Genomic DNA, 8,741 nt, shown 5'->3' on the forward strand with positions numbered 1-8,741 from the left:
TGCTCAGCAGATGCCCTACTAGTCGATCTATGCACCAGTCCTATTAGCTTGCTTTTCAGCTATAGTCTCTTGCTTTTGCCCAGCCCATCCTCAGACAGTGGTCCTCCTATTTCCCCCATTTCTCGAGTAGCTGGTATTTATTATAGGTATGTGTCACAATTCATGTTTCCTTCCTACTTATTTTTATTTAATGTGAAGAATTAGTAAAGCGATAGAGGTATTCTAATTCCATTTAAGGTGTTAATTTATATTTACATTATAAATTCGAGAAAGATGATATAATTTATTTGCTAAAATGTCTTATAAGCAGAATGGGTATTAAATGATTGCGTCACCTAAAATTCAAAAATGTATTTTTTTATTAATAAGTTTTTTTATTGTGAAAATACCTTACAGAGGGGTTACAATTACATGAGCATGGTAATAAGTACATTTCTTATCAAGCATTGTTGCCTCCTCCTTTGTTTCCCCTTACCATCCCTGTCCTCCCATCTCCCCCCACACCCAAGTTGCAAAGTTCATTTTTCGGCATAGCATCTTGTACAACTCATTGTTGCAATGGGTTCACCTGTATTTAAACAGTTTATTTTTTCCTTTCCCCTCTACAAATTATACCAACATCAAATACAGTGAAAACAGTGGTTATACTGTGGGGGAGGGACATACAAAACAACAAAGAAGTCATCTTATAAATATGTTAGAAACAATAGCAAGAAAGAAAAACCATTTGAGTCCTTATCTTCAAGTTCATTTCACCTAATATCAATTTGTCTGACAATTTCCGCTTGTCTCAGACATATACTAGTTATTGCAAATAAGGGAAACCATGGGACCTATGTTTCTTTGGGCCTGGCTTACTTCACTTAATATAATTTTTTCCAAGTCTTTCCATTTCCTAACAAATGGGGCAATGTCATTCTTTCTAATGGAGGCATTGAATTACACACACACACACACACACACACACACACACACACACACACACACACACACACACACACACACACACCAGCTCTGAGGCTTGAACTCAGGGCCTAGGCACTGTCCCTGAGACTTTTTGCTCAAGGCTAGTGCTCTTCCACTTGAGCCACAGCACCGCTTCCAGCTTTTTTTTTTAATGATTAATTGGAAATAGAGTCTCATAGACTTTTCTACCCAAGCTGGCTTTGAAACTCGAGCCTCAGACCTCAGCCTCATGAGTAGGTAGGATCATGGACCTGAGCTACCAGCACCCAGCGTTTTATAATTCTTAAAATTAGGTGTAAGCAGCTTGGGTGAAGTAGTATGCTCTTGTAACTTTTTCTTATGCAAATTATTTCTATGTATTAATAGGCCTTATGGTATATGTTTTAGTATTAAATATCACCCTCTTGTTTACAGCCTTTAAATATGAAGTGGGAAATAAATTCCATTAGGCATTTTGCAAACAAAATTTAAATCTTTATGTATCTTTAGTCCTTGAATTCTAGGTTTCTTTTCCCATTCATAATTTGTCCACACTGCTATAACAAAACACAGTGGGAAAGAACATTTATAACCAATAGACATTTGAAGCTCAAAGTTCTGGAGGTCGAAGAACTTAAGATCGAGGGCTGAGTGCTTGTGGGGTCCCACTCTAGGCTTCAAAGATGAAGATAGCTTAGTGCATTCTCTGGGAGGGAAGAAGGGAAGATAGCTCCCTTCAAGCTGTTTGTAAGGCTTCATGGATGCCGAGCCATGGAGATTTAATCTCTTCACTAAAGGTCCTACCTCCTAGTTCTATGACTTTAGGCCTTAGATTCTAGTAGGATTTCTGAGATGACACCAATATTTGGACCATAGCCCTTTTCCATGACTGTCCACAGCCTTGGGTTCTTCACCCCAGCACTATTGACATTTTTGAGGCAGGCCCCAATTTGTTGTCTGGGCTATCCTGTGTATTGTACAACGTTGAATAACAGTTCGGGGTTTGTTTACTAGATGCTGCTAGTATCTAGTGGAACGTTCAGATACTGTTTCAGATACTGTCCCCAATCTCTTGTGAATCTCATCATTTATAGTTGAGAGCCACTGCCATCAGCCCCTTACATGAATTCTGATCAGTTTAGGGGCTTGAAAAGGGGGAAATGTTCTTGATCATAGAGAGGACGGAAAAATAAAGACAGGGAAATGAAATTTAGTTTAAGCAGGGTTAGTCATAATCAATCCCACCTTGAGAATCATCCCAGTGCTCATCAATTAGCAAAAATGGATTCAAAATAGGCCAGCTGCTGGTAGCTCATGCCTTTCATCCCTGCTAATTGGGAGGCTGAGACCTGAGTTCCAAGGTTCAAAGACAATCCCAGCAGACAAATCTGAGAGATTCTTATTTCCAATGAACCAGCAAAACGCTGGCACAAAGATGTAGCTCAGTGGTAGAGCTCCAGATTTGAGGTGGAAAAGCTAAGAAAGAATCAGAGACTCTGAGTTCAATCCCTAGTACCAGCACACACACACACACACACACACACACACACACACACACACACACACACACACCATTTTATGGTATAGCAGCCACACAATGGAATATACTACTGAACCTAGACAAGAACTTTGTATTTTCACTGAATTTCAGAAACACTCTTCTCCTTGAAAGAAATGTAACACAAAAAACTACATACTTTACAATTCCATTCATATGAAACTCTACAAAACAGAATTCTAGTAACAGAAAACAGCTAATGGATATCCAAGGCAGGGGTATGGACAGGAGCTCTATCTCACAGGGCTTGAGAAAGGTTTGTGTGGTGGTAAAAATATTCCCTACAACATTGTGTTCAACACAACCTTCTCACTATAACAATGATGCTACTATGAGTATGTGCTTTGCCCTTGGCATGAAATGCACACCTAAAATAAGCTGTTTTATGTACGTAAGTTCTATTTTTGCCTTTAAGTAGTTGGACAAAGGAGTTGCCACTCAACAAAGCAGTTTATAAACACAGTGCATCTTGATCAATGTCACCCCTTTCAACTTTCTCACCCACTTGCACAATTCTACCCCTTCCCTCAATTAAAAAAAAATTCTGGGTAGGCATTGAATTTCCTGACTGTATTTCCTGCCCTTTCATCTCTTAATTTGCCTACCCTATCCCCTTGGTCTCCCCTTCCCCCCCACACTTTTGTGTAGACATCTCCTTGTATTTATTTTTGTGGACAGTGAGTTAGCCTTTCTAAAAAATTACACCGTTTGAGTTCTCCCCTGGACCTACCTTATTTTGGTTAGTATAGTTAATGTATTTAATGTAAACCTCAAAAAAAGCGGTTAAAAATAGATGTGAGGACATATGAAGAGAAAAGAATATTGAGGACAGAATGGAAAGCCATTTGCAGGTTCATGTTTGTAGACTGTCTACAACAACTGACATTCTACAGTGGCTTTGGATGCCCAGCGTGTGCTGATTGGCAGGTGTGACTTTATCTTGGGATATCCTTTGGCAGTCTCTATTTTTAAACAGCTGCTTGTTCCCCTAGGGACCAGACTTTTCTCAGAGATGATCAGGAGACTCCCAGATCCTTAGCAATTGTCACCTGGAAGCCTAGAGGCTTCTTTCAGAAACTAGGAAGAAATAGGAGGAAAGGATCACCCTGCTGCTGTCAAAGTCTGATATCTACAACAGCCAGACTATAATACCTTCCCCGAGGTAGGTGAGCCTGCGGAATGACCTTCTGATGCAGGTGACCTTGAGAAATGCCCTTCTGAAGCTCTGCCCATAAATCAGGCAGATCCTAAATCTGCTTTACCCTTTTGGATAGCTTCTTGACTTACAGTAATGGGAGCTGAATGCCCCTATTTTGTGTTTAGCATAAGGATGTTTTTGGAGGGGAGACTAGGAGAACAGTAAGTAAGTGATTAAAAAATAGCCATGGAGTTAAGAGAAGGAAGGATGACTTCAAGGAAAAATTTAAAATTGACATGAAAGTGGTAAGCTGAGCAGATCTGCGCCTGCGACCTGGGGCAGACCTTCTTCCGCTTAATATCCCTGCATTACTGGCCTTGTCATTCTTATCACAAACTTGGTGGCTTAAAATACAAAAATATACGCTCTCTCAAATCCTGGAACCCAGAAATCCCAATGCAAAGTGCCAACAGGCCCTCGTTCCTGTGGTAGATGTGTGGGGGGGAACCATCTCTTTCCTTTTCTGGCTTCCTGTGGTTGTTGGAGGATTGCCTGAGGAGTGTCATTTTGTCTCTGACTTCATGGGCTTCTCCTGACTCTGCTCTCTCTCTCTCTCTCTCTCTCTCTCTCTCTCTCTCTGTCTGCCTTTCTGCCTTTTCTCTTATAATGACATCTGGACACCTGACATTGGATTTAGAGACATCTCTGACTAACTCAGGATGATTTCATCTCATGATCCTTTTCTCAAGTAAGCTCCTTCTCCAGCTTCCAGGCAGAATGCCTCTTGGCAAAGGTACGCGTGCCATCTTTGACCCCACTGCAGCTCCATCCCCAGAACACATAATGTCTTGACAGCCACTTGCTGCTATTATAGCCATGATTTCATTCTATAATTTAATAAGGGATTGAAGAAAAACATGTTTTAATAATTGAGTACCTTCCATGAACCAAGTTTCATGTAATTCTCTTCCCATTGGCACCACAACATATGAAGATGAATCGTTCCGATATTCATGAGAATTCTGTGTTTAATTAGTCCTTTTTTCCCTCAGTACTCCGGCAAGCTTCTTCCAATAATCTATGTAAGCATTATGTTTTATCAATAGGCATAAGCATAAGAACACAAACACACTCACCATCTTATGATATAAAGGTTTTTCTTTTCTTGGAGCCAACTGTCTATTGAACAATTATGATGTTGGTAATGAAGGGGAAGGTGATGCCTAGTGTAAACTTTGGTAAAGTAGAAATTCACCCTAGCTCTATGGAATGAAAAGCGTTCCTCCTTATCAGGTCTGTGTCAGTGTTACCTGTGAAAGGACTTCCCACAGACTCCTGCACAGGTCAGTGAAGTCAAGCGTTCAAGGTCACATAAGCAGTGGGACTCGGCCAATTTACAGACCTCCTGCGGTCATGCGCAGCACCTATCAAGCTCATTATCCCAGCCTTCTCCCTAAGTCAACACTTAAAATGATGTGCTGCTAAAGGGAAATCGCTTTTGAGGTTCTGACTGACATGAGTCTTGGCTTTGCAGGCAGCAGGATTCTGTCGAGTATCTTAAATAAACTCCAAAGAAGCTTTTATCCCCCTCCCACCACCATCCTTTCTCCCTTGTTATCTCTTTGTAGTGATACAGAGGCTCAGTGTTTTGTATAGATAGCACCACGCAAGATCAAAACGTGCAGAAGTGCAATGAACGGCGTCCGGGGCTCGTCCGTGGGCTGTGGGCGCCTTGGCAGCAGCTCCGTTTGCTTTTCTGCCGTCTTGACAGGCATCCTGCTTCCTGGCAGCAATGCTGACGCCCCTCAGCAGAGGCTGTAACCGTAGCCCAGGGTGATGAAATCTCAGCCTCTAGGTCAGGAAACGACCTGTGATGTCTTCGCTCAGGACTACTTTTGTCTCATTACGAGCTTCTCTGTAGCTGCAGCGATGGCATTGTAAAGAAAATGTGCTCACACACATGTCTCTTTTCCAGAGCGCTCACCTTTACATGTGAGAAACTCATTAACAACGAAGCAGGAAACACAGGAAAACATTTTGGGAAATAAGGAAGCTTACGTGTGCATTTCTAGTCCAAATAGAAATGCTTCAGGGTTTTTTTTTTTTTGCCCCCAAATAGATAATAAATACACAGTGTTGCTGTGGTCTCAGTGATGTTTTCCAAGCAAATATTTTACTTCAGTAAGTGTCTTAGTGCTTGTTATAGAGTGAATTTGTGAAGTCTGTATAAATACCTGAAATACATGTTTGACAAGCTAATTTAGGTAAATCCTGTAGCAAAAGCACAGATTTATTTATGTGCACAGATAATGGTCAGCTTTCAGTTTGATCATCTGGATAGGCTTTGTGATGGACATGATGGATGAAAAAAAGAAACAAAGGTTATAATACTGACTTTGGAACAGGCATAGGGAGAATCTATTTTAGGTCTGAAGCATCATCTATGTGACTCAGGATGCTATAGGCATATACATAGATATGCATGCATATCTACGAGTGGAAATATGTATGTACATATACATATATACTTCCACTCAGTTATATCACTCAGGCACCGAATATTATGTATATAGCAAGTTATCTAATCTCTATACATCTGTGTGTAGATATATACCTATATATGTTTTTAAAATATATTTTTATTATTTTTAAGTAGTTGTACGAAGGAGTTGTCATTCAACGAGTCAGTTTATAATATAGTGCCTCTCTATCAGTGTTACCCCTTTACTATTCTCCACTATCCCTTCCTATATGTATATAGCTCTCTCTCTCTAGATATCTATATATGCAGATCTAGATCTATCTACATATTATATTAATACTTAGTTACATATTCTCTATGTTTTTCAGGCTCAGACACAGAAACTGAATATATGTAGCACACATCTCTTCCTCCAATTCCATTTCTTCCTTCTTTTTATTGACATATGGATGTGTTTGTTTTTTTTTTTTATCAGTGAGCCAATTTAAAAAATAATGAGCTTAAAAGTCAAGCTATCCTAGGAAAAAGAAGCCTCTCTACTGCTTTGATATGCTTTCTCTAGAAGCAGAGCCTGAAGTGAGAGAGTTGGGATGCAATCATTGGAGAGAGGGGGCAGCTTTGGTCAGGAAAACCCTCCCGGGGGGTGAGTGAAGGGAGTGGAATGAAATTACCACTATGCTCAGGTCAAGCTGAGCTGGGGCCCACACACAGGCAAGGTGCAGGAGCATAAACTGTAACATGGAGTCATCTTCTTGGCTCATTCTCCCAGCCACCTTGAGTCAAGGGGCTGGCCTCTTTGCTATTTATTGCTGTTCATTCATCTGTGTATCTGGATGGTAGGTAGGGGCCATGAACTTCCCTTATGTACTGTCAGCCAAGAACAATCCAGTAGAGAAAAGTAGAATTTGGGTCAGCTGAAGTGAGAGAGTGGTTGCAGGTGGGTGTGCTGGCGCTTTAAAGGGGGATGGGCAAAACAGTTCAGTACTGGCACAAGAAGAGACCTGAGGACCAATGGAATAGAATTGAAAACCGAGAAATGAACCCACAGACCTATAGCCACCTAATCTTCGATAAGGGAGCTAAAACAATAGAATGGAAGAAAGACAGACTGGCAAAACTGGATAAACACCTGTAGAAAACTAAAGCTAGATCCTTATATATCACCCAGTACCAGAATCAACTCCAAATGGATCAAAGACCTCGAAGTCAAAGCAGACACCCTGAAAACATTACAGGAAGGAATAGGAGAAACCCTAGGGCTCCTTGGCACAGGCCAACATTTTCTTAATAGAGACCCAGATACACAACAAATCAAAGAAAGGTTGGACAAATGGGATTGCATGAATTGCAGAGCTTCTGCATGGCAAAGGACATAGCAAGCAAGATAAATAGAAAGCCCACAGATTGGGAGAAGATCTTTACTAGCCATACAACTGATAAGGGTCTCATATCTAAAATATACTTGGAACTCACAAAATTAAATCCACCAAAAGCAAATCCTCAAAGAAACAACTGCCTGATAAATAAGTGAGCTAAAGACTTAAAGAGAAACTTCTCTGAAGAGGAAAGAAGGATGGCCAATAGACACATGAAGAAATGCTCAACCTCCCTAGCCATAAAAGAAATGCAAATCAAGACAACATTGAGATTCTATCTTACCCCAGTTAGAATAGCTATAATCAAGAATTCTAATAACAACAGATGCTGGAGGGAACCCTAGTGCATTGTTGGTAGGAGTGTAAACTTGTTCAACCACTTTGGAAAGCAGTGCAGAGGTTTCTCAGAAGACTCTACATAGAGCTCCCCTATGACCCAGCAATCCCACTTTTGGGCATTTACCCAAATGTTCACAAACAAGACCACACTAAAGCTACAAGCACCACTATGTTTATTGCCTCATTATTTACCATAGCTAAGATATGGAACCAACCCAGATGCACCTCAGTAGATGAATGGATCAAGAAAAGGATACACAATGGAATTCTAAGCCTCCATCAGAAAGAATGACATTGCTCCATTTGTTAGGAAATGGAAAGACTTGGAAAAAATTATATTAAGTGAAGCAAGCCAGGCCTGAAGAAACATAGGTCCCATGGTTTCCCTTATTTGCAATAACTAGTATAGTCTGGGACAAGCAGAAAAGGTCAAAATCTATGTACATATGACCATATAAGATGGATGTTAAGCGAAATGAACCCCAAGACAGGGACACAGTGGTGTTTTCTTTCTTGCTATTGTTTTTAATGTACCATGTGATTTTTTGTTGCTTTGTATATTCCTCTCCCATGGTATAACCCCTTTTTTCACTGTATTTGATGTTGATATAATTTGGGGAGTGGAAGGGAAGAAACAAAATGTTTAAATAGGGATACAGGTTGACCCATTGTAACAATGAGATGTACAAAACACTATGTTGAAAAATGAACTTTACAATTTAGGCGGGGGTGGGGGGATGGGGGGGAGGGAGTGTATTGTGGAGGTGGGAGGGAAGGGATGGTAGGGGAAAAACAAAGGAGGAGGCAACAATGCTTGGTAGGAAATGTACTCATTACTTTGCTCATGTAACTGTAACCCCTCTGTACAGTATTTTTACAATACAAAAAGGGGATGGTCTGATT

The sequence above is a fragment of the Dipodomys spectabilis genome, unplaced genomic scaffold (assembly GCF_019054845.1).
Source record: "Dipodomys spectabilis isolate Male_0828 unplaced genomic scaffold, ASM1905484v1 ptg000225l, whole genome shotgun sequence".
NCBI classification, from domain to species: domain Eukaryota; kingdom Metazoa; phylum Chordata; class Mammalia; order Rodentia; family Heteromyidae; genus Dipodomys; species Dipodomys spectabilis.